Raw genomic sequence first — 27996 nt, forward strand, 5'->3', positions numbered from 1 at the left:
AAGAGGTAATCAACCTGTATTTTATACTGTATTTATTGTAAGCTTCGTCAGAGCATGTGGTCCCTCGTTGGGTTAATGATCAGAACTTTTTTTATTTAACACAAATCTCATCCTGTCAATAGTAAACTTGTAAAAGTTTTACTCAGCTCTACATATATAATCATGTAAAGCTGAAAGGGTCATCATGCAGTGGTAGGGCACAATTTTACATACAGAAGATCCCAAATTCAATTCCTGGAATATCTAAGTAGGGCTGGGAGAAAGCCCATTGTGAAACTGAAGAGTCTGCGCCAGCCGGGGATACTAAACCAGATGGACCAATGGTCTGACTCAGTACAAAACAATATGTTCAGAGATCCTCAAATCTAAATACTGATAATATTCTTTCTTAATAAAGATGTATTGCTTTGAAATCTCTTTCATATAATAGCTTTATTCTCTGGAGCCTTATACATAGATCTAGAACAGAGGTGCCCAAACCCTGGCCCTGGGGCCACTTGCGGACCTCGAGGACTCCCACTCCGGCCCTCAGGGAGCCCCCAGTCTCCAATGAGCCTCTGGCCCTCCAGAGACTTGCTGGAGCCTACACAGGCCTGATGCAACTGCTCTCAGCGTGACGGCCAACTATTTTGACCTTACGTGTGAGCTGTGGGACAAGGGCTTCCTCCACTGCTTGCTGTTCTACATCTGTGATGCAGCAGTGGCAGCAAAGGAAAGACTGGACTTGCTTTGTGCAAGGCTTTTATAGGCCTTGAGCTATTATTGCAAGACCTCCATTCATTCATACAAGTTCCATCTCTAATATATTCATTTATGTAAATTTATTCAAATTTGAAATGTAAATTAATTCTTTTCCCCCGCCCCTAACACAGTGTCAGTGAGATGATGTGGCCATCCTGCCAAAAGTTCGGACACCCCTGATCTAGAGGTACAGAGTTTAACACCTTTTTAAACTCTGGCTCAGAATTAACTCACTGGCAAAATGCCTATTTCTTAATGGAGGAAGCAAAACATCACTTCCACTGTTATGACAGATGCACATGTTCTGCCAGTCTCCATCTGCACATGTAGCTATTACCAAAATTAATAGCAGTGTCATGTACAGATTAAGGAAAAGATGCCACTGAAAGCTAGTTCAATAACCACATGTATTGACAACATATCAACAGGCTAAAGACGTGCTTTGCAAACCATACTAAAATAGTGTTTACATATTGGGAGTTTAGGCTGACATTTTCTATTACAGCTGCAGGGGTTGATCTGCAAGAGCTCTAGCTAACAGGTTATTCACAGCATTAAAATGCTTTTAAAACATGTGGGATACACTTAAGACAGAACAAAATATTCCCAGCCCCTGAAATCATGGCTAGGAGCTAAGAACTACTCCACAGGCTCATTTACTACTCCTTTTTTATTTCCGACCCCCCCCCCATATCATTCTCAAATTCCTCCCACCCGTCCATCTTTAGAGCTAGCCAAGAAACAACATTACATCTGCACTCACAGATGTTAACATTGCCCATTGCAGAAAAGTAAACTGCAGCTGATGCAAAATGCAGGGGAGCTCTCATTCTTACACAGTACAGTACAACAATTTTCATGTCGCTGTATGTTGAGCATAGCTGCCAACCTATTTCAAAAAGTCTATCAGGAGCAGAGTGTTTCAGTCTGACTACTCAATAGTCCTACGAAATATAAACACGTGAAAAAGGAGTGGTCATAGTTTTTGTGGGTTTGGAAATTTTGCACTCACCAGCAAAGTGATTGAAAAAATATCAATGTGATGAAAAGAGTACAGATTTTGGTCATCTGAATTTATCATTATTTTGTGAGTGTTTAGGAGAGTTTTATTGTTAAAGAAAAAAGCCCAGCATCCTACATCCAGCACAGGGGGACTATGTGATTAACCAGTCTACATAGGAAGATCAATAGATGCCTAACGAGAGTGTACACCATTGGTTATCTCTATGAGACACTATCTAACAATCATCGATATGTCTGAACTCTTCACACAGCTAACAAAATGACTTTCCTAGATGTCACCGGAAAAAGTCCTACCAAATAGTCTACCTGCGGTTTGTAAAGAATGCTGCTTACATCAGTCCTCGTCCTACCCAAATAAAAATAAAATCCTAGTACAAAAATATTCTGTTTAATGATCAATTGTAAGGGCATTATACATCTAAAATATCATGTAACTTCCAAAATGGCCTATAGTAGAATAATTCATATTATGTGTCTCATTCTAAAATCAATGCATAAATGATTTAATGTATATGGGTGGAGAGATAATGAAAAGGTGACTGACACACTCACGGCAAATAAGGACTATAACAAGAAAAGATGGAGAGTTCTAGGGAGGGAGGAGTTTAAAAGAAGCTTCCCAACCCAATTTCCTGATTTAGGAAACAGAATAATTTCCCACAAGAGAAATACATCGGAACAAAAGATGCTTAGCACAAGGAAAAAAAACCCTCCAAAATCTTCCAGAGCTCCAGTCACCTTTCCTCAATTTTGCAGATCATTTCAAGAGACAGAATATATGGTCTATACTAGGAATGGTTTGACCTGAGAGCATGACTCATGTTCATGATAACAAGAGGAATACAAATGAAACCCTAGACACTCTCCTATCAAACCACTTGATAAAGTGTTTTAAATAGAAACAGATAGCAATGGTAGAGAATTGTTCAAGATGAAAACCAGAGTTGATTTCTCCTGTGATGTAAGCACTGTCATCACACACTCACTGCCAGGTTTTTAACTGCATATGATGGCATCACAACTGGTATGCTAAACTATGGGTTATATGAAATTGTTAAAAAGCAGGGGGTAGGGGTAGAGAACAAATTTAAACCACAGAAGGCTCAGCTGAGTGTGCTAAATCTTCCTCTCCCCTTACATTTCACTTCAAATTTCCCCCAACCTTTTATCCACTCAGCAGAAGTTATTTCTCTTAGGATCCTCTCTGTGAATAAAAGTGTCTGGGGAGGTGGTTCTAGGGGAAAAGAAAGCACAGAAGAGACAAGGGGCCAGCATCCCTCTCCCACTGATTCTGCATTTTAACACACACACTTGCCTTGGAATTTGGTGGCAACCAGATTCTAACACACAGGTTACCATGTTTACTTAGCTCCTTAACTGGAATTCATCTGTGAGAAATAGAAGATAATGCTTATGCAATTTCTTAGATATTGGGGGAAGTGGGAGCAAAATATGTTGACTTTTGGAGAAAAAAACAACCTCAGTGATATTCAGCCTCAATGTATGGCTATGCATGTATGGCTCAATATATGGCTACAGGACAGTGGTCCGCAAACTATAGGTCACAACCTACCCTGCACATGCCCGATCTCGTCTGATCTCAGAAGCTAAGCAGCATCAGGCCTGGTTAGTACTTGGATGGGAGACCGCCTGGGAATACTGGTTGCCAACCCAAAAGGGGAATCAAAAGATTAGATAACTAAATGCCTCAAACCCTGAGGCTCTTCAAAAAATCAGATACAGATACTGCTATACATTGCAAACAGTTCAATTCCTGCAGTTTGCAAGATAGTTGCTAATAGAGCTCCTGAAGTTTGCAAGCCAAGTTAGAGAGGCTGTAAAGGGCAAGGAAGCTTCCTTTCGTAAATGGAAGTCTTGCCCTAATGAGGAGAATAAAAAGGAACATAAACTGTGGCAAAAGAAATGTAAGAAGGTGATACGGGAGACCAAGCGAGACTATGAGGAACGCATGGCCAGTAAACATTAAGGGGAATAATAAAAACTTCTTCAAATATGTTAGAAGCAGGAAACCCGCCAGGGAAGCGGCTGACCCTCTGGATGGTGAGGGAGAGAAAGGTGAGATAAAAGGAGACTTAGAGATGGCAGAGAAATTAAATGAGTTCTTTGCATCTGTCTTCACGGCAGAAGACCTTGGACAGATACCGCTGCCTGAAAGGCCCCTCCTGACCAAGGAATTAAGTCAGATAGAGGTTAAAAGAGATGTTTCAGACCTCATTGATAAATTAAAGATCAATAAGTCACCGGGCCCTGATGGCATCCACCCAAGAGTTATTAAGGAATTGAAGAATGAAGTTGCTGATCTCTTGACTAAAATATGCAACTTGTCCCTCAAAATGGCCACAGTGCCAGAGAACTGGAGGATAGTAAATGTCACGCCTATCTTTAAAAAGGGAAAGAGGGGCGACCCGGGAAACTATAGGCTAGTCAGCCTAACATCTATATCGGGCAAGATGGTGGAATGCCTCATCAAAGATAGAATCTCAAAACACATAGACAAACAAGCCTTGCTGAGGGAGAATCAGCATGGCTTCTGTAAGGGTAAGTCTTGCCTCACAAACCTTTTAGAATTCTTTGAAAAGGTCAACAGGCATGTGGATGCGGGAGAACCCATGGACATTATATATCTGGACTTTCAGAAGGCATGCGACACGGTCCCTCACCGAAGGCTACTGAAAAAACTCCACAGTTAGGGAATTAGAGGGCAGGTCCTCTCCTGAACTGAGACCTGGTTGAAGACCAGGAAACAGGGAGTGGGTGTCAATGGGCAATTTTCACAATGGAGAGAGGTGAAAAGCAGTGTGCCCCAAGGATCTGTCCTGGGACCAGTGCTCTTCAACCTCTTCATAAATGACCTGGAGACAGGGGTGAGCAGTGACCCTGTCTCTGGCTAAGTGGCAAAGTTTGCAGACAAACCAAACCTTTCTGAGTGGTGAAGACCAGAAGTGATTGTGAGGAGCTCCAGAAGGATCTCGCCAAACTGGCAGAATGGGCAGCAAAATGGCAGATGCATTTCAATGTCAGTAAGTGTAAAGTCATGCACATTGGGGCAAAAAATCAAAACTTCACATATAGGCTAATGGGTTCTGAGCTGTCTGTGACAGATCAGGAGGGAGATCTTGGGATGGTGGTGGACAAGTCGATGAAACTGTCGACCCAATGTGCGGCTGCAGTAAAGAAAGCCAATTCTAAGCTTGGGATCATTAGAAAAGGTATTGATAACAAAACAGCTAATATTATACTGCTGTTGTACAAATCTACGGTAAGGCCACACCTGGAGTATTGTGTCCAGTTCTGGTCGCCGTATCTCAGAAAGGATATAGTGGAAATGGAAAAGGTGCAAACGAGAGCGACTAAGATGATTACTGGGCTGGGGCACCTTCCTTATGAGGAAAGGCTACGGCGTTTGGGCCACTTCAGCCTAGAAAAGAGACGCCTAAAGGGGGACATGATTGAGACATACAAAATTATGCACGAGAAGGATAGCGTGGATAGAGAGATGCTCTTTACACTCTCACATAACACCAGAACCAGGGGACATCCACTAAAATTGAGTGTTGGGAGAGTTAGGACAGACAAAAGAAAATATTTATTCACTCAGCATGTGGTTGGTCTGTGGAACTCCTTGCCACAGGATGGGGTGACAGCATTTGGCCAGGATGCCTTTAAAAGGGGATTGGACAAGTTTCTGGAGGAAAAATCCATTACGGGTTACAAGCCATGATGTGTATGTGCAAGCTCCTGATTTTAAAATGGGCTATGTCAGATGCAAGGGAGGGCACCAGGATGCAGGTCTCTTGTTATCAGGTGTGCAGCCTGGGGTATTTGGTGGGCCTCTGTGAGATACAGGAAGCTGGACTAGATGGGCCTATGGCCTGATCCAGTGGGGCTGTTCTTATGTTCTTAAGAATGTGTAAATATAGGGACATAAATGTTTGAGGGTCTTTTTGTGGTTAAGTAATAAGTATATAAATAATAAATTTCTAGATCTCCCTTTTAAAACTCTGGTAAACATAGGTGGGTCCTGATAAGAGTGTTGTTTTTCAAAGTGGGTCCTGGTGCTAAAAAGTTTGGGAACCACTGCCATAGGATGTCTTCAAATAATTAGGGAACTACGTCCCATATGATCTAAGAATGGCTCTCTTCCTTGAAGTATTCTGGTGGCTGAAAGTTTTGTTTCATTTAGCATTTTCTTTATGATTTGCATGAGGTATGGGACTCTGGCAGACTTTTAAAAATTGCTTTAATGAAGCTTTAGAATGTTCATGTTCATGCGTTGGTTGCCCACATAAGTGGGGGAAAGAAGGGATAAAAATATATGAATGTAATAAAATCATTGTTCAGATGGAGCCAGGCAAAGACCCTTTTGTCTACTAGCCCGGCAAGGTCAGTTTGGGGATCGGGGAAACCCCTCCCCTCAGTGTTCTTCAGATCATGTGACCCTGCCTGCAACCAAAAGGAGGAGCTTTCCACATGCCAGGTCTGAGCCACCATGGAAACACTGGAGAGCAACAGAGCTACTGGGAACCAAGATACAAGGAAAGAGAAGCCCAAATTAACTATTTTAAACTGTCTTTATTATCATTATGTCATGATTTCTCAAGGGCTGACTCACATTTTCAGCACTTCAACTTAACTGCCGTAGAATAACAACAATGAAGAACTGCAAGAAAAGTCCACCAACTGTCATATGACAATACCATTTATCATGGATGTGACATGCAAATTATACTCGTTACATGGTTCCACATGTAAATCAAGGACAGCTCGGCTATTAATGATGTACTAAGATGCAGCCCTTAGCACTGGTCTCAGAAATGTGTCAAAGACAACTGTACCTTAGTTATGTTTGCCATTTGTTTTGCTGACAGTTGGGCTAGAGAAAACTATACCTAATCTATATCAGAATGAAAAACACTAAAGAATACTGCTAAATATCCACCATAGATAACTGCTAACACAGTGAGAATTTTCAAGAAGCTGCTTTGTGTACATTGTTTTTAAACAGCAGTCACAAACAGCAGTGTAGGCAGTAAAGATGCAATTGATCCTTGTAACGTTCTCTAAACAGCAGATTTAACAGATCAAGCCTTTTGACTATTTGAATAAAATGGAAATGTTTATACATCATTTATATTTCTCTGTAAACCGCTTTGTGAACTTTTAGTTGAAAACATAACATTATTAACATAAATACTGTTGTTAATAATAATCACCATCACCACAACCACCACCACCACCACCGTGTAAAAAATGCCCTACATGGAATACCAAAAAATGTGTTTCGTCTGTCTTGTGCACTTGCTTATCTTCTGCCAAGAACACAATTTCTCTGGAAAGCCCTTCAAACCATATTACAATCCACAGGATGGCATATGCTTTTAACATGGCTTCATGATCTGCTCCCCCACAAATAAAGGCCAGTTTGGGTTGGTGTGTACTTACTGGCAGTAAGTAATTAAGCATACAGGCCCAGTTGTAGGTTCAAGTCGCATTCATGCAGAGACACTATTTATGTGAATAGGCATCTCCACAAGGGAGTTTCTTCAATTTGTTTGGAAAGCCCTTCAAACACACAGAAAGCATAGGCTTCTGCAATGGGACAAACTGCAATAGTTGCCAACAGTTCCACTTGAAGTCACTGGTGCAAACAAATAGTGCTAATGTGAAAGTGACTGATACTTGCTCCCTGGAAAGCAGATGGGGTTGGAAAGCACTCCAAGTTCTCCCAATCCCCAACAATAGCACCCTAGCTAGTTGTAAACAGTACAGCACCAGGGGGAAAAAAATCAGAGCAGTGTAACTAGGAGGAGACAGAACAGATCAACATAAGCTTAGGCCACAAAGACTAAACAGAACAGAAATGTTTTCAATAGCTGTTGGAATAGCGGAAGTGATGGAACCAGCCTCACATCCAGGAACAAGGAGTTCTATAATTTTGGTACCAGTGAAGAAGGCTCTCTCGTATATCACTATCAAACATGCAATATGCACCTATGACAGTGTGAGTATCACATATGATACTCACATATGATATCACATATGATTCACATATGAATATCACATGTCAGTATCAAATATGTTCTACCACTTCTGCCAGCGGCAGGACACTAAGAAGTTGCTTCAGTATTAAGGTTTTCTGGATTCCTTGGCATAAAGGTATAAACTCCACCTTTCCCTCCCCTTACAGGGAAGGAGGCAATGCTTCTGAAGCACAAAACATCTAAAGCCTTTCTTGGATCATGTCTGAACTTGCTTGCAACTTTTTCCTGCTACAGATGAAAGCCCTTCCCTCTCTGATCCTGCGAAGAAGAGAGAACCAGAAGCCCAGCACATCATGTCAAAAAGCACTTCTGTCCCTCTCCCTTAATACTGGCTGACCATGTCTGCAGACCATGCCTTTGGTACATGGCATTGGCAAGTTGTAACAAATGGTATGGATGGCTTTAACTGAATGCAGGAAGGACAAGGAGAACCTGGACACTTATTTGTCATGATGAATATAAATATCCTGGTTTTGAAGAACTGAGTAGAGACCTTAAAGTCTTTTCCTCCCATATCGCTCTCTTCTTCACTTAGAAATATTATTTCATGGGAATAAGAGAACTTACTGAATATCCTGGCACTCTTATTGAACTTTGTTCTTGTACAGCGTGATGATGTACAGCGCTGATGTACAGTGGAGTGAAGCAGGGCTGTGTTCTTGCGCCAACCTTGTTTGGGATTTTCTTCGCTGTCCTGCTGAAGCAGGCCTTTGGAACTGCAACAGAAGGCATCTATCTCTGGACCAGATCAGACGGAAAGCTCTTCAACCTCCCAGACTGAGAGCAAAATCCAAAGTCCAGCTGAAATGTCTGCGTGACTTCCTCTTTGCCGACGATGCAGCTGTCACTACCCACTCTGCCAAAGATCTCCAGCAGCTCATGGATCGTTTTAGCAAGGCCTGCCAAGATTTTGGACTGACAATCAGCCTGAAGAAAACACAAGTCATGGTTCAGGATGTGGACTCACCTCCCTGCATCACAATCTCTGAGCATGAACTGGAGGTTGTCCATGACTTTGTGTACCTTGGCTCAACGATCTCCGACACTCTTTCTCTCGATACTGAGCTAAACAAACGCATCGGTAAAGCAGCTACCACGTTTTCCAGACTCACAAAGAGAGTCTGGTCCAACAAGAAGCTGACGGAACATACCAAGATCCAGGTCTACAGAGCTTGCGTCCTGAGTACACTTCTGTACTGCAGCGAGTCATGGACTCTTCGCTCACAACAGGAGAGGAAACTGAGCGCTTTCCACATGCGCTGCCTCTGACACATCCTCGGCATCACCTGGCAGGACAAAGTTCCAAACAACACAGTCCTGGAACGTGCTGGAATCCCTAGCATGTATTCACTGCTGAAACAGAGACGCCTGCGTTGGCTTGGTCATGTCGTGAGAATGGATGATGGGTGGATCCCAAAGGATCTCCTCTATGGAGAACTCGTGCAAGGAAAGCGCCCTACAGGTAGACCACAGCTGCGATACAAGGACATCTGCAAGAGGGATCTGAAGGCCTTAGGGATGGACCTCAACAAGTGGGAAACCCTGGCCTCTGAGCGGCCCGCTTGGAGGCAGGCTGTGCAGCATGGCCTTTCCCAGTTTGAAGAGACACTTTGCCAACAGTCTGAGGCAAAGAGGCAAAGAAGAAAGGCCCATAGCCAGGGAGACAGACCAGGGACAGACTACACTTGCTCCCGGTGTGGAAGGGATTGTCACTCCCGGATTGGCCTTTTCAGCCACACTAGACGCTGTGCCAGAACCACCTTTCAGAGCGCGATACCATAGTCTTTCGAGACTGAAGGTTGCCAATACTTATTGAACTTACACAGGTATTGGTTTTTGCAAAGATTTCCAATGCTAAAAGCTTGCTTCTCGGTGATACTCACAACTCTTGCTCTTTTTTTGATTTCCTCATTACCGTGTTTTTCACTACATAAGACGCACTTTTTCCCCCCAAAAAAGTGGGGGGAAAAGTGTGTGCGTCTTATGGAGCGAATACTGCAAAAAAACAACAACAAACAAACAAACAAAAAACAAAAAACAAAAAATCTCCGCCCCAGCCTTGGCCCCGCCCCAGCCTGCTCTGCTCTGCTTCCCCAGGCAGTCAGACGCTACTCAGAAGTAAGTCTCAGAGTGAGTGGGGCTCACTCCCAGGAAAGAGTGGGTGGGGTGGCAGTCTCACTACCCAATCCTGTGCATGCCTACTCTGAAGTAAGTCCCATTAGAGTCAGGGGGGCTTACTCCCAGGAAAGCCTCTCTCTCCCTCCCCCCCAAGCCTGGAGCATCACAGCCTCTCTTTCCCCCCCACCCCAAGCCTGGAGCATCACAACTTCTCTGCAACACAAACACTTTCCCCCCCTCTCTCACACACACAGGCTGCCCCTTCTCTTACACACACAGATGCTCTGCCCCCCCCCCACACACACACACTTACTCACACAGCAGGGGAGGGACGCTTTCACTCACCTCATCCAGCATCTGAATGTAAGCCCCCCCCCCCAATCACAAAGAAAAAACTGTCGCCTTGGTCAGAATGCCACTGTTTGCTTGCTTATTGCACAAGCCCCAGGTAAGGCTCGGTTCTCACCATAAAGCCAGAGGTTTGTTGTGTCTTGAGAATTCAAGTTGTGGTTGGACTTTCCACTTGTTCATTTGTATTGGAATCACTGGCAAGGAGGTAGATGTGGTGTCAGCAGTGGCCCCTTTAAGGGTAAGGCGTGTGCTGCACAGCTGCAGCCACTGGAAGGCAATAGGGCCCTCAGGGATATAAGGAGTACCTGAGACAGAAAGGGTTTGTGGGTTTTGAAGGAGTGCAGGTTGGAGGTAGGAGAGGAGACTGACTGGGTTTATTGAACTTGGAATCTGACTGTGGATTGTGACTAGACTTGGATACCCTGATGGATTTGACTGACCTTGGACTGTAATTTGGCTTATTGGTTCTTGACTCTGATTTGGCAACTCTGATTGATGGGACTGATTTACTTGGCATCTGTGGACTGGAACTGGACTCACTTTTGCTTGCTGCACTGGTGAGTTGCACAAGGGGGACTGATCAGCCTTAAGCAGGCATAAGGCCCAGTGAATTGGGATTTGGCAGAACATCATTGTAGCAGAAAGATAATGTGATCCCCTATTTGTGTGCACCTGCTTTTGTGAGCTTCATAAATTCTGACTCTAGCGATGATGAGTTCTTGGGGTTTCCAGAAAACTAGAGTACTCAAACCTTTAAGTCTCTCCCATTTGTTAATGACAGTGATAATGGTCCTTAATGCCACTGTTGACTGCTGTTCACTTTACATGGTTCAAATGTTATTCTGTAATAGTTTATTAAATATTTTATTACACTATTTGGTTCAGAATATTTTTTTCCCTGTTTTCCTCCTCTAAAAACTAGGTGCGTCTTATGGTCAGGTGCGTCTTATGGAGCGAAAAATACGGTAATCTCACTTTAGATCCGATTGTTCTAAATTCTTATTGAAGAGTTAGTGATTTGATAATCACATATTGAGCCACCCTGAGTGTCCCATATTGAGTCAGAAATATGAGATAAATTGATTTCAATAAATGTGGAATTTGTGGGTCTATCATTAGGGATTTAATGTTAGTTTTGTCTATGGATTGTCTTAAGAATTGTTTTGCCTGCCAGAATCATCTGACGTAACTTGTATTTGTCTTTTTTTCCTGTGTGATTAATAGCTATAGCACTTTACATAATTTTGTTTACTATGGGTAGTGATTGTTATTACATGAGGTTTTGATGATATATTTGGTGAGGATTTGGAAGGGAAACATTGGCATAGGAACCTTCTGGATGACCCAAGAAATTTAACTAAAGACTTTGACAGTATGGAAAGAAAAGGATTTTTGGCATTAGGGGAGAGAATTCTCTTGTGCAAGCTTGCCTCTGCCCACATAACCAGGACACAACCCAGTATTCCAAGTAATTGGAAAAAAGCTGTTGCACCTTTAACATTGGAGTGGTATTTAAAAATTTGGCCTGTAGCAAAGATGTCAAAACTGAACTATACAAGGAACCACACTCAGTTACAAACCAGTTAACAGTGCAATCCTAACCTGTGGTGGGACAGCTAGGCCACAATGACCTGTGCTGTATCCAGTGCAGGGTAGGAGATGGTTGGAGGTCAGGGTAAGGGGATATTTTCTCCTTACACTGTGTAACACCCCAGCCTGCCCTATGGAGCTACTTGAATATGTGCCAGCTATTTAGCTGGTGCAAATCCAAGCAGCCCATGTAGGACTGCCCAGCCCAGGAGCATGGGTTAGGATACAGCATGCACTGCTGCTGCCAATCCCACCCTGGGCCCAATCCTCCCACCATTCTCCCCACCCCCGGAATGCACTTCCATGTAGGCTGGCACACGTCTGGCTCTCAGGTCAGCACAAATGTGCAATAAGGCAAGTTTGCAACAGTTGAGACCTGGCGCAGGAGGCCTGCATGGTCGCAAATCAACATCAGAATTGGGCTTTATTTGTACTGTTTTGGAATAGTATGTTCTATGGCAGTGTTTCTCAAACCGTGGGTCGGGACCCACTATGTGGGTCGCAAGCCAATTTCAGGTGGGTCTCCATTCAGTTCGATATTTTATTTTTAATATATTAGACTTAGATGCTACCATGGTATGTGTATTTGGGGAAATGTTACACATTTGTACTTTTAACAGACTACTGTGTATATGCTTTTAACAATGATAGCAAATGGACTTGCTCCTGGGTAATTGTGGGTAGGATTGTTAAACATTTTCCTGCTTGATGATGACACTTACAGTCATGGCATCACTTCCAACAGGTTTCAACAGATTCTTGTTCTAAAAAGTGGATCCCAGTGCTAAAAGTTTGAGAACCATTGTTCTATGGTTTTATATGACCTAGTTTTTCCCCAGTGCTTTACGGTTGAATCTAAAATGCTTCTTCTGTTTGTAGAAGAAACTCTGTCTGCACAAAGGGGCAATTTTCTCTGATCTCCCCTTCCTCTGCAATGCTGGTCTGCTTGGGCTCTCCTAGCCCTCGGGGGAAAGTGGGGATTGGTGAAAATTCCTCCCCTTGAGCAAACAGAGCTTCTTCTGTGAATGGAAGAAGCACCTTAGGAGACAGCCATTAGTCTTTTGTAATTACTGTTAGCATTGCTGATATACTTAATCAAATACAGGTATAGACCTCCAGAGCAAAACAGAATAGAATGCAGGACTGTGAATCAGGCAGGAAAAAAATGCTGCAGAGCTGAAAACTCTTTATCACAAGGTAGTAGTAGGTACATTGAGAAAGCCGAAAAGTAGCAAAAATCTTAACCTTTGGGGTGGCTGTATAAAGCTGGTCATCCAGGACAAAGTTCATTGAGCAGGTAGAAGAAAATTAACTTCCTTCTCTATAATTTGCAAACTAAGCGCACAAATTTGAAGCTGACAAGTAAAATCACAGCAGTCTTCTAGTTGTTCTCAACATTTTGTTCTGTCAAAAGCACTACATTCACATGAGCATTCCAAGAAAATGAACAGATGAATAACACAAAGCTAAAGATGGCAGGCCTTACCTGAGGGGGTCTCAGGTCTCACACTGCACCAGTTGAGGCTGTGGTGGCCTCTCTGTCCTTGATGCTACCCAACAGAAAACATTCCAAATGTACAATGTGTGCCTTCACAATGGGGGTTTCTGTCTGCAGTTGACGCTTTCAGGCAGTCCTTCGTCTGGTCATTCTCAGCCTTGCCCATGTAATCCACAGTCAGTGCAAAATTGTCTTTTTTTCTGCTGCTTTCCCAGTGCTTGTCATTGGGCTGGGTTGAATGAAAAAATGCCCCAGAAACTCTTATCTATGCAGCTGATCTCCTTCTTCCACTGAGACTGAAAGAGTCCAAAACAGAAGTATTACCTTATCTGAGCAGCTAGAGTTGTGGACATTTTTTTCAGAAAAGCTGCTATGCTCTATCCCGAGTTCTTTAGCCTTAAGTGACTTGCAGATCCTATGCTAGGAGAGTAAAAGCATATCTGCACATTCTACGAATTTCTTACCAACTTAGCAAATAAGCCCACAAAATTTGCTAGCTGACACTAATTTTAACTAGCATGCTTGTGCTTCAGTGCTTTTATACGTCCCATCTACAGTTTAAATACCGTATTTTTTGCTCCATAAGACGCACCTAGTTTTTAGAGGAGGAAAACATTCTGAACCAAATAGTTTATTAAATATTTTATTACACTATTACAGAATAACATTTGAACCATGTAAAGTGAACAGCAGTCAACAGTGGCATTAAGGACCATTATCACTGTCATTAACAAATGGGAGAGACTTAAAGGTTTGAGTACTCTAGTTTTCTGGAAACCCCAAGAACTCATCATCGCTAGAGTCAGAATTTATGAAGCTCACAAAAGCAGGTGCACACAAATAGGGGATCACATTATCTTTCTGCTACAATGATGTTCTGCCAAATCCCAATTCACTGGGCCTTATGCCTGCTTAAGGCTGATCAGTCCCCCTTGTGCAACTCACCAGTGCAGCAAGCAAAAGTGAGTCCAGTTCCAGTCCACAGATGCCAAGTAAATCAGTCCCATCAATCAGAGTTGCCAAATCAGAGTCAAGAACCAATAAGCCAAATTACAGTCCAAGGTCAGTCAAATCCATCAGGGTATCCAAGTCTAGTCACAATCCACAGTCAGATTCCAAGTTCAATAAACCCAGTCAGTCTCCTCTCCTACCTCCAACCTGCACTCCTTCAAAACTCACCAACCCTTTCTGTCTCAGGTACTCCTTATATCCCTGAGGGCCCTATTGCCTTCCAGTGGCTGCAGCTGTGCAGCACACGCCTTACCCTTAAAGGGGCCACTGCTGACACCACATCTACCTCCTTGCCAGTGATTCCAATACAAATGAACAAGTGGAAAGTCCAACTACAACTTGAATTCTCAAGACACAACAAACCTCTGGCTTTATGGTGAGAACCGAGCCTTACCTGGGGCTTGTGCAATAAGCAAGCAAACAGTGGCATTCTGACCAAGGCGACAGTTTTTTCTTTGTGATGGGGGGGGGGTTACATTCAGATGCTGGATGAGGTGAGTGAAAGCGTCCCTCCCCTGCTGTGTGAGTGAGTGAGAGGGGGGGGGAAGTTTGTGTTGCAGAGAAGTTGTGATGCTCCAGGCTTGGGGGGGAGAGAGAGGCTTTCCTGGGAGTAAGCCCCCCTGACTCTAATGGGACTTACTTCAGAGTAGGCATGCACAGGATTGGGCAGTGAGACTGCCACCCCACCCATGCTTTCCTGGGAGTGAGCCCCACTCACTCTGAGACTTACTTCTGAGTAGCCTCTGACTGCCTGGGGAAGCAGAGCAGGCAGGGGGGGGGGCCAGGGCTGAGGCGGAGATTTTTTTGTTTGTTTGTTTGTATTTTTTTTTTGCAGTATTCGCTCCATAAGACGCACACACTTTTCCCTCCACTTTTTTGGGGGGGGAAAGTGCGTCTTATGGAGCGAAAAATACGGTAAATAAGAGCCAACTTTCTTCCAATTTACAAATGCTGCTCCATCTAAAGAGGTTTCTTATGTGCCAAAGGCAACCAGGTAAATGACTACTGTATTTACAAGACCATTTTAATTGCTAAATTGAAAGTACTTGAAAAGTATATGGTTATATGAACTGTACTAGTGCAGCAAAGACAGGCACATCTAGATACTATAAATGGGAATATAAATGTACTATTATGCAGACAGATTACCTAAGACCTTTTACAATGTCTGTCTGGATTACATCAACTGAATACAAAGTTTGGAACTGCTCAAAAAATAGCAGACCATTCCGTCTTTTTCATAACCTAGGATTACATGAAACTCTATATGTTGATCCATGGCAAACAGCAATGAAAAACTGACCATTAAGGAATTTCAGGAAGTGACCAAACTCTTAGCCCATTTGTCCAAGATCACTAGGAATAACACAGAAACACAAACTGCAAACTACTCTTTACACAAACTGTCTCGCTACATGTCATTTTACTTATCACACATGTGGTTTGTGGTGTCAGATAAAGTTCTCACTGAACCAAAGAAAACCTTTTGGGTTATACCAGTAACAGTCACTTGCTGAATTGTGTTCTGTTTGAGAGCAGAATTTAGAAGTCACTTTGAAGACAACCCAGGATGTAGGTGTCGCAAACACGCATGTTACTGTTTCTTTAGCACCATGTCATCATTTGCCTGCAATTTCTTAATGTAAGGGAGCTCAGTTCAAATGCAACATCTTATTAGGCTTCCAGTTTCCAACATGGTTGAATGGTTCCCACAGTTAAATGTGCTTGCTCTCAGCGACCCCATCAAATAAACGCTACACTTCGTTAGTGTTCATAGACCACATCAAAATACCCCCCCCCAGTCTGCTTTGCTCACAGAGTTAAGTCATCAGTACGCTTAATAAGGTAGACTGGTTTTCTAGAACGCTAAAAACAAGTGTCAAGAATTTAAGCAAGAAAAAACACCATGGTTTACAGTCATAATCACTATGTCAGTTATTAAACTCTGGTTATTTTTAACCTGTAATCTGATTAGAATAAAAAATACAGAAAGCAGGGAGAACAGCAAGATGAAGCTGTACTAGAAATAACTAAATTACACTGGATGGTATCAGGAGTTGGGGGGGATACAATTTAAAGCACAAAAGGAACAAAAGGAGATGCTGAACACACCTGGCACATCCCCCCTCCCACCAGCAGTTCATCATGCCTTCGTATCTGCATATCCCCGCCCATCAAGCTCTGATACTGAAAGTGAGAAGTAGCTGGTGGAGAGGTCAACATTTCACCCCAGCCTATCCCCATATTTCCTTTCTGATTTAAATCACACCCCATGAACACAATGCAACTGTACTAAACTATTGCACCACCTGGCTGCAATTTATATGGTTGTTACATTTTCACAGCAATGGAAGATTGCACAAAGCAACTTTCCTATTTCCTTTGCAAGCATGAGATTACCACCAGTTTGTGACATTTTGGCATGAAATTGAGACAAACGTATTAGTGCTTTCAAGTGGTTGTAGTTTATTAGGGAATTATGAAATTCTCTTGTGCCAAATAAAAAAGGGGCGTACATGAAACACATGCAAGCATCCCCACAGGCTTTATCATCAATATGTGATGTGACAGCTAGCCTAGTCACCTACATGAAACCATCTACCTAGTCTCTCTCAAGTTAAAGGTGCACATGGGGGCTTGAGATCTGACTGTGATCAATAGCTTAGCTAGATTAACCCTTAATGACAGTTAGAGGTTAATGACAATAATAGGGTTAATTAACCCTTAATGACAGTTAGAGGTTAGAGACTGACAGCCCAATCCTATGCTTATCTACTCAGAAGTAAGTTCCACTAGAGTCAATGGGGCTTACTCCCAGGAAAGTATGGATAGGATTGGGCTGTCAGAGTTGAGTTTTGTCTCTATGAGACAAATTCAAAAGGGATATATTTGGGAAAGAAAAATCAGAAACACATTAGGGATTATTTGCCTGGGCTATAAGTAGCATGTGTGAAGATGACAAGCAAAACATGAATTAGCAATTTAAGTTAACAGCAAAGAAAGTAAAGGTAATTCTCAGCTGCATTAGCAGTAGTATTAGCAGTAGTATCAAGCTTGAGAGAAGCAATGGTATCACTGCATTATTTTTTCATCAAACTCTAACTGGAACACTATTTTAACTTCTGGGCACCTAGGATGGTGAGGGAGCTGGAGACAATGTTAGGAAAGGTTGGAGGAGTCAGGAATGTTTAAATTGGAGAATGGACAGTTAAGAAGTGACATAACAACTATGTCTAAAATAGAGAGATACAAGAAGTTTAAATGTAGCTATGACATCAGGGGAGACACTGTAAACAGAAATTAAAAATGCTTCACTGTTAACATTTTCTTTCAAGATTCCTACAGCAATTCTTCAACAACTCTTTTTAGACTTTGCAGGGCATAATTAAGACAAACAATATTTGTTTAAATCTGAACTCATTTGATGATGGAAGTTAAAGACATGAATTTCTTTTATAGCCTCTGTTTATAAAGAACAACCTTTTGAAAAACCCCTTTCTTTCCTTATTAACAGAGCAATCCTATCTTGTTCTGGAACTGGCATGCCAGGAGGTCTGCGCTGTATCCAGCGCAAGACTGGGACCAGAATCGACTCAGCTGGAGGTAGGGGAAACTCTTCCCCTTACCCTTGGGTAAGCCACCACAGCCCCAATGGGTCTCTTCGGACCTGCACCACTTCAGAAACTGGCATAAGTATGGGGAGAACAGAGCGGCTTGGAGCAGCTCCGCACTGCTTAGGGAACAGGGTTGGCATTGGGCATAATTGCCGGGTCCCAGTCCCGCCTCCTGCTCCCCTCCCTCCCTCCTGCCTCCTCCTCAGACCCCTGCGTTGGCCAAGCTTGGCTGATTACAGCCTTCCCTCTCCATGTTAGCGCAGAGCCTCCGTGGGCCAGGGCATGTCCCTGCGCCAGCCCAGCTGACACCCAAGAAGGAGCAAACATGCTTTACAGCACAGACTTTACGGCACTTAGGACTGCACCCTCAATGATACAAGCCATACTGGGAAAAACAAAATAATAAAGAAAATCTCTGAAACACACAAGCATTTCTTCTCTTTCATAAACTGACCAAGTCATTCTGAAATGAGGGATAAAGTGAGTGCAAATGTGCCACCTCCAGAGCTGCTTTTTCTCTCTATTTTGAGTGTTTGCCACTAAACATTACTGAACTCTACTATGAGCTCTGCTAAAATGAGTTAAAGAAAAACAGAATTTACCCTTTTACATTAATCTTTTGCTTCAGAAAGAAAATCTTTTGGATAGATCTTGATGACAGGTTGCTAGGAGTACCAAACACACCACCTCTCAGATTTTGTTTATCCTGCACTTTTAAAAAAGATCTGGATGCTCTTATTGAAGTGGCAAAACCACTTCCTTCTTGCTAACAATGTCTAGTGTCTCACTGCTTCTAAACTGCACTCATGAAACTTGGCTATGGACTGTTGCCAGCTACCTCTAGACTCCTTTTAAATACTAAGCAGTTACATTATATAACAGAGTATTTCAGGAAAGAGGCGGGGATGAATCTTACTGTCTTTGACTGAGAATTTCTAGACCCAACCAATATACTGTATAATTGTCCTTCCAGCAGATTTAGAAAGTGCTTATAATGAAAATGCAACTCGTGAAATTTTACTGCATTAGAAAAGGAATCATCCGTTTAGGTAACCTCAGTACACAGAACAATGTATCCTAAATCCATTTAAGAACATGAGAATCCCAGGAAAGTCAAAATGTAAATCAAAAATCTAAAACATATCCCAGAAAATAAGCTTGCTGAATGGAAGTAAGGAATGCAATCATTTATTTTATAAAAGTGTACTGCCATATAGTTGTTCAAATTTTGTACCATGCTGCATGTGGGGCACACACACACAGGAAAACTAGAGACAGAATCTGCTTGTAGTGTGGACACATGATTCATTCAACTGCTGAAAAAAATCACCTGTATAGTCACATTCTGTGACTGAGTTCCAGATGACTACAGAAAAGAGAAACAAATTGGGCACGGACAGTTCCTTTCCTTTTGAAGGTATTTCTAAGTACTGCACTCTTCCTTAAGGAACAAGAACAAAACAGTAGGTATTTTAAAAGAACAGAGAAGCTCCACAGAAAAAACATGTCTTTTTGTTTTATCTGGAGGTAAAGCAGCTGCTTAAAATGTATAATTCCTCTAGACCGAGCTGCTAGCAGACAGTTCTTTTTCCTCTGATGGTGAAGAGGTTGGACAATCCAGCTCCTCCAGCTAATCTCTTTGTTAGTCTTAAGAACACCTTTGTGGTAGTCTTAGACAAATAAATTGAAATTATGCAACAAGATGCCATAATGGTTGGGGCTTCTTATTTAAGGAGGAGGCAACCAGTATGGGGTAGATGCTATAGATTCACATTAACAAGTAGTGTAAATGAAATTTATATTTTGCAAGCACAGGTTCATGGTCTTAAAGATATTGGAAATCTTTCCTCACTCCCCCTCCCCCATTACAAGTTTGATTCAAAAGCGAGAAGAAGAAATTCAACACCAACAGCCAGGGATGGCATTGGTAAGCCACACTTCTCAGAAGGCCCACCCGATCAGGTTCTCTCCCTAAACCTTCAGTACGAATGGCAGTAGTAGCACCCAATGCTCCATTAAGGGGGTAGACAAGAGGTGCAATGGGGGACCCAGTGAACATAAGAACAGCCCCACTGGATCAGGCCGTAGGCCCATCTAGTATAAATGTATATCAGACATGCAAATTCATCTTCATGTTTACATTATTGTATTTACCAGAGTGGGCCCTTCAGACTCAAATGCAAAGCATACTGCATCTGACTCATGTCTAAATGGTATGCAGAATTCCTGCCTTATTGTAGGAACAGAGCTAATAATCTGTGTCACAATCCCTAAGGCTGATTTTCAATGCTTTGTTTATCTGACTGCAGATCTCTGCAATCCAATATGTAACCAAGGCTTCCTGCAGAGACCATACCTTATACTCCATGCTACATATTGCCCCAGAGGGCTATCAATAAATATTTACCAGTTAGAAAGCTGATGCCTGTAACATTCACAAACAGTTCAAACAATACAAATTCTGACAATCTGATTTAAAAGAAAAAGAGATCGCTCTTTCTTCAGGCAGCCTTAGAATAAGCAGCCCTGAAAGAGGCACCATGCTTGCAGTTTATCAATTATTCAATAAATCGTATTTAAATAAAAAGACAGAGGGGTAATGAGGTTGGGGACTGTCTGAAAACACCCTGGGGAATGGGCGCTCAAGCAAGTCCTCGAGCTTCACAGCAGGAAGCAGTGAGAAAATTAGCTGTCATTTTGCACAGCTGCAGAGCAAGTATGCTCTGATGGAACATCCCTATTGCAGGGGATTTGTTGGTCTGCTGCACTACAAATCGACACCCTTTCTGCTTGGCCTGTCTTCATCCAAGAGCCACATGACTTAATGGTTTTATTTCCTTCCATAACTCAAGGGCTCAGGACAGGTTACAATGTCTCATCAAACACACTTTTCCCTCCCATATACTTGGTGAAGTAGGTTAGATAAATAAATTCTATTTATCTACCTAACATGTTCATATTGCCCTTCCTCCAAGGAGCTTAGGGTGATGTACATAGCTCCCTCCCTCCTCTTGTCCTCACAACAACCCTGTGAGGTAGGTGAGGCTGAACAAGAATGACTGGCCCAAGGTCACTCAGGAAGAAACGGACTTGCCCAAAGTCCACCACAGTGATTCCTACAACCAAAGTGATTTCAACTCTGTCCTTATCCAAACCCAAATTTTCTCTCCTTTCTCACAGAGAAATGCAGTTGGCTAGTATTCTCAAATTCTCAAACAGACCTTTATTAGCATACAATAGAGCAGGGGTGCCCGAACCCCGGCCCTGGGGCCACACGCGGCCCTCGAGGCCTCTCAGTGAGACCCTCAGGGAGACCCCAGTCTCCAACAAGCCTCTGGCCCTCCAGAGATTTGTTGGAGCCTGCACTGGCCCGCTGCAACTGCTCTCAGTGTGAAGGCGACTGTTTGACCTCTTGCATGAGCTGTGGGATGAGGGCTTCCTCCACTGCTTGCTGTTTCACATCTGTGACACAGTAGCGGCAGCAAAGGAAAGGCCAGTCTTGCTTTGTGCAAGGCCTTTTAAAGACCTTCACTCATTCATATAAGTTCATCTTTAATATATTCATTTATGCAAATTTATTCAAATTTATTCAAATTTTAAATGTAAATTAATTCTTTTTTTCCCTGGCCCCAGACACAGTGTCAGAGAGACGATGTGGCCCTCCTGCCAAGAACTTTGGACACCCCTGCAATAGAGATACAACAACAGCAGGTGCAGACCTAAGGTAATTAATATTAGTACAAAGGCTACATGATGATCAAGCAGGTTCAGAGTATTCACCTCATAACTGAAAGTGTAACTGAAAGATATACTGTCAGTTAGGTGTTATCTCTTAGTTGGCTAGTATGTGAATTGGTCTACAATTAAGTTGAGTCTTCTTACCAAGCATTCTCTAGCTTGTGGGTGTGCGGCCAGCATTTCACTTGCCTCTGCAAGGACAAATAGTGAACAAACAGCTGATACTATGGAGGACATCTCTTGATTGATTATAATGAACTGCCCCTTTAAAATAACATCATGCTTTTCAAGCACTTCTCAGGCAATGTTTTGCTCCTGGGAAAATGCAGTACTTGCTGCATATAGGCATCCATTGCTATTATGATTGCTGCACAGACTGTGTGTGAGAGTGTGTCAGGGACAACAACTGGATATTGACTACAACATTAATTCAACTCTCCCTCCACCATGTGTCATTTTGTGAATGTCTAATGCTTCTATTTTATGCAAAGCCAACCACTGTTAATCAAGTCAATTTTGCTGCCCCCCCCCAAATGTCGGTGAACAAAACCAGATGCAAAAAAGTAGCAAATCTTCTCCCTCTCTATGGGGTTGGGTCAGAAGGAACTAATCAGCTTAAATGTCACACAAATATAATACAGTATGCATGATGACCCCAAATAAGTAATGAGGGGGAGTCATGGACAATCATAAGGCACAGGAGGAGTGTCTTCTATCTCAATATTCCTTGTTCTGATCTTTTTTTTTTTTTTTAAAGATATTCCTAACACATTCATAGAAAACTGGATAAAAAACAGAACTGCTGGGGCCAGAAAAGGATTCAGTTATGTAAAACAAGGAGCACTCAGACAAACAGCACTATTCATAGACATAGTGTGAGAGATCCTATGGAAAAGGTGGGAGGAGACAAGAAATATTTTATGGAGAATTAACATGTTTCTTCTCAGCTTTTGAATCAAATGAGTCATTGCATACTACACACATAAAAAAGAGAGAGAGAGAGAGAGAGAGAGAAGCACTAGGGTAATTGAAAGACAAGGCATGCTTCTAAACTATCTTAGTGAGGAATATGGTACCAGAAGCAGCTGGTTCATTGTATGCTACTCAATCTGGAATAAAAGGGTATGTTCCTAAGGAAGCTATTCCAAATAGTTCACAGAAGCATAGAGTCCAGGGCTCTGTAGTTCCTAAAAATTGCAAGATACTCGTTCTTGCAGTCTAATAATATAAATATATTTTATTAGACATAAGCCATCTATTTTTATTCATGTACACACTACTCTCTATCCCTTTACTCATTATGAGCAGCAGAATACAATGAACTCTGATTGCTGATTAGCTGAACAGTACCTTCAGGACCAATTACCTGAACAAATTCCCATCACTTGAGAGGATGAGGGGGAGTGGGAAAAGAGAACATCAATACCACAACAGGCCAGTTTAGACAAAACTATAGATGGCCCCACAAGCTAGCTATGCATGCTTACAGTACATACGCATACTGGCCCCTCCCCACTTCCCCCCAAATCTCTCATACGTGGGGGACCCAATTTGCCCAAACCACTTCACTATGTATGCTGCTAAAACTACTTTTGAAGTAGGTTTAGCTCTGTGTGTGTGCGCAAAAACACAGGGCAGTTTGGACAAACTGCACCCCACGTGATTAGAGAGATTTAAAGTGCAAATGGGTCCCACTTAGTTTTCTGCCATGAAATAGCCTGCAAATGTCAATCATGCAAGCCAAAACTCTGCCTGCCTCATAATGTTGGCCTCCTCGTATTTTTAGGATGTATCAACAATATTCTCTCCATTATGTGCACTGCAGTGCAGAAAAAATCATTTTTCTTTTTCCTTTCTCTTAGCCAGCACTGTTAGCTGAACACTAGCCAAGTTCTGTTGCTCTGATCACTTCCGAATTATTATTATTATTAACAGTATTTATATACCGCTTTTCAACTAAAAGTTCACAAAGCGGTTTACAGAGAAAAATCAAATAACTAAATGGCTCTAAATGAATCCACTTTCAAAGACACACTGAGACAAGGAAAACAGACTGCATGGAGGAATGCAACAGGAATTGCCTTCTTCAATTTATGTTAAAATGTTCTCTCAACAGAAGCAGTTCAAAACCCCACACTCATGTGTTATGGAAGCTGGTATAATAGTGCTTTAAATCAAATCCCCTCCTCCACCCCATTGTCCTGCTTTTTCTCCCCCCAACTGACACCTTAATACTTTGTGGTTCCTGAGAGACCGTGACCAAGCTCAGTTTACATCAGGCTGCTTTGGGATTTATCTTACCCCCCTTTTAATTTAAAAACCTGTCTACTTCCAAGTACCTAGGGAGTTCCCCAAGCAAGTAGAAACCACTACCCTGTCTGTGGGTGCCCCAGGTCGCTCACAAACCTGTAGGTACTCAACCACGAGTTTGCCATTAGTAATACAGCTATTTAAACAAACAAGCAGGGTCACAAAAAGGAAAATTCCAAAAAGAATTTAAAGAAAACATGTTAAACACACACTGCTGAAAACTTGAGGTAAACAGAATTCTACTTGGTTGTGTGCATTTCAAACTCAGGCTCCCACTTCTCTCTCTTAGTGCTCAAATAAACTTTAGCTTGTCTTAAACTAAGAACGACCATTTGCTTTGTAAAGAACTAAATGGATGTCTTATCCTAACGGCACACAGATACTCCAGTCTCTTCTCGAATCAATCATCACGGCGCATGGATGAGTTGCAAAGACCCATGTACAATTGCTTTTTGTGAAGAGGGTAGGGAGCTTAGTCATTTGGGGCCAAGTGTCCAGAGATATTTCCTAGGGCAATTAAACCTCTGCAGACAAATACTGGGAATGCAGAGACAACTGGACATGGGCTTAGCAGGAATCTTTGGAAAGGTCCTCATGCATTTCTTTTCCATGAGGAACATTTGAATAGGGTTTAATTAGTGCTAGCTTCCAGAAACTCCACTACTGTACAGATGGGAGGAAGAGATGGGAACTTGAGTCAAGTGACTCAAGTTTGAGTTGCAAAAACACGTGCTTTTTGCTGACTCAGGCGGACTCAAGAAATGCATGTCAAACATTCAAATCTGGGGCTGCTGAATCAGGAGTTGTCATTAATTTGGGCAATTTGAGATGCCCAGGTATAGTTTGGGGGTGCTGCTAGTGCCTCTGATGCAGTTGTGCTACTTCCGTGTCGCCCGAAAGACCTTGTGTGCTGATCTGGAAGCTGGGAATTAATCAGCACAACCAGCAGCAGGGTACATTATGTTTAAACAGGAAGCTGTGGGTGGAGGGAAAGGTTAATTTTTTTTATTTGTTTGGGGTTTGGGTAGGGTTGCAAAAGTCAGAAAAGTAATGACTTGAAAAGGTGCTGCTCGTGTCCAGAACACGAGAGAGGGCAGTGCTTCTTCTTGTCCCCTGGGCTATCCATTGGACGGAGGATGTATCCTGATTTTGTGTCTCTGGGAGAGGGAGAAGAGGAGCTTTTTTGGCCATAGGGACAAGGAGATATTGTAAGTGGGGGGGGGGGCAGGAAGAGGCAGTTCCTGCAGAGATAAAAGGAAGCACCCATGGCTCATGTGTTCATTCATCAATCATTCACTCTCACACACCAATATTTGGTCTCTCTCTCTCTTGTGCATTCCCAGCACAGTGCCCAGGCAGTGTTCCTTAGTTTTTGGCTAGGCAGGAGCGTTGGGTTCGGATATACAGTATACTACTGCAGCAAGTGAAGCAAGCCTGCACCTTCCCCTTTTTTGGGGGGGGGGGTGCTTTATTCTACTCAGTGGTTGGGTTGCTTTATTCTACTGGTTCCCAACCTGTGGTCTGGGGACCACAGGTGGTCTGCAAGACCCTGAGAAGTGATCTGCAAGGTCTCAGGGAAAAAATTACTTTTGATCACTTTCAGCATTTCTCTGAGCAAGCAGTCCCCCATGGACCACCAGAGAGGGGGGAGAATGGACCACCTGCAGCTGGCAGCAAGAGCAGCAAACCACAAATCTTCTCTATAAATAATAAAGCTTGGCAATCTTTTCTAATTACAGACAGTCCATGGGTTACCAGCAGGTTTGGTACTTCAAATTTCTTCATTCGTGGGTCCCTTAGTGGAGCCTAAGATTACTTACTTCCATGGTGTGGCACAATCTGCAGCCTCCAAAGGTGAGGGGAGCCTACGGAGGTGAGGGGAGCTGATGAATTGAGTTCAGGGGGGTGAAAACTGCAGGTTTTGAAAACCCATGGTTTTCCTTATTTGTGGGGTTCCAGGAATGGAACTCCACCGGTATTACAAATTTAAATTTTTGTGTATGCGCGTATGTGGGAGGTTGCATGTGGTCCACAACAATTCCAATTTTTGCATTAGTGGTCTCCTAAAGGTTGGGAACCACTGTTTCAATTGGATGCACACCAGTGCAGAGCATTTCCAAAAAATATTTTTGTTAGTCGCCAGTTAGGCAGCTTGTGTGGGTTCCTTCCCAGGTGCTGTGGGCAAGCAATGCATCCCGCCCGTGGCCACCTCTGTCCCCTCCTGTTCCCTCCTCCTGAACACCTTGTGCTCCTCCTGTTCCCTCCCGCCTTGCCGAGCTGGGATGCATCCTCCCTCCCACCCTGTAGGTCCCCCCCGTGCCTGTGGTGTGAAGGGGGGTGGGTTTCATCACGGCTGGGGTAGAACTGTACAGAAGCAAGGAACCAATTACACAGCTTTTGTTTAGGGATGAGATGGGCAGGGGCAGCTGGAGAGTATTTAAAGAGAACTCTGACACAAACACAAAAACACACCCTGGTAGCAGCTCCGTTTTTTTCCATGGAGCTGTAGTTGGCTTTTTAAAGGGCAACACTTGTGACTCGAGTCTTTTTGAGTCACCAAAATGCTCTGGGTGACTCAGAAAGTCCACCTGTTAGGACTCGTTTCGAGTTGAGTTGCGGGAGTGCTGTGTTGGACTCTTCCATCCCTGCTAAAAGATTACTTACTTCCTATTATCTCCTGAACTTCTCCAATCTTCATGGCAACCTGAAGAAGGATGCCAGGGCATGTGCTCTTTTCATTGTGTTCAATATGATAAATAGCTAACTAGCAAGTAAAATTAGGAGGCTTGGCAGTTTATTTTTATTTAAAACCATGCTGTCTTTTAAAAGTGGAGCCTAAGAGCTGAGAAAAAGCTTAGCAGTTTGTGTTAAGAACAAAAAGAGTTTTAAAATATGACTGCAGTGTTCTATGGGCACATTAGTACCTATCAGGGGCAGGAAAAACACCCGTGGAGAAAAGGATAAGAAAGCCATTATGTTCTTTATTGTAATATTAAATATTCGCTTGGAGGAGACATCTTCTAAATAGAGAGTTACTCAAATCTCATAACAGTTATGGTAAAAACCAACATCAATGTTATTCCTAACCATTTTTAATAACAGCAAGATTTTTATACTAGCTGTGCATATTGATACTGCATGAAGGAATGCAGACATTTTTAATCTATAAGGTGCCACAAACCAAGAACATTTTCTCAAATGACATCAAGAATGCCTCTTAGAGCCAAGACAGACACCCAGAAGACTCAACGTACTGTGAACGCATTGTGAACTTTTTTTTAATATACAGGGATTTGTGGCACATTAGCTAATTCATTGCTGGTAAACTGAAGCCACTAGCTGGCTGCTCTGCTGCTGCCACTGTCTCCTTCTCCCAGCAAGTGAAGAGTCCTGGTTCCCTGAGATGGGAAGAGGCTGAAACAGTTTCTTCCCATCTCAGAGATCCGCTGCAGGACACTCTGCTTCCCAAGTGGGGGGGGGGGGGAGAGAAAAGATGGTGGCAGCAGTAAAGCAGCAGAGAGTCTGTAACATATCACTGCTGGATTCACCTTTGTGCCATGGATACAAGCACATAAAAGAGAGTTGAAAGTGCATGTGCTTTGGCCATTAGTCTAACTACAAATGCAGCACTTGCAAATGTTGTTACTTTAAGACAGAAAGAAGATTCTGAAGAAACGAAAGGTCCCTAAAATACCTAGTTCTAAATATACACACTATACACATGTACCTTCCTGTCAATTAGTTGTATCCTAAGCAGTGTTTACACAACAACTACAAAGTATCTTCCTCTTGGGTAGTTTCCTAAACCAGCCCCTGACCCACCCCCAAAATTACTGAGGGTTGAGGAACAATCAGGAACAGCGTGGGAAAAGGCATGGGGGTAAACCTCCCTCCCAAACTATGCAGAGACAGTCTTTGTTAGTGGTGTTTCACTTGCTGA

The 27996-nt window shown here is 42.8% G+C and overlaps 1 protein-coding gene across 2 annotated transcripts in view; it reads right to left on the reverse strand.

Moving 5' to 3' along the window:
- Nucleotides 1-27996, reverse strand: part of LOC136635906 (USP6 N-terminal-like protein) — a 151124-nt gene that overhangs the window by 46385 nt on the left and 76743 nt on the right. For both annotated transcript variants that reach the window (XM_066610995.1, XM_066610990.1), the window contains one exon: nucleotides 13372-13679. The gene's annotated coding sequence lies outside the window, so the exon portion shown is untranslated. The remainder of the gene's footprint in view (nucleotides 1-13371; nucleotides 13680-27996) is intronic.

The sequence above is a fragment of the Tiliqua scincoides genome, chromosome 1 (genome assembly GCF_035046505.1).
Source record: "Tiliqua scincoides isolate rTilSci1 chromosome 1, rTilSci1.hap2, whole genome shotgun sequence".
In the NCBI taxonomy this organism is placed as follows: Eukaryota; Metazoa; Chordata; class Lepidosauria; order Squamata; family Scincidae; genus Tiliqua; species Tiliqua scincoides.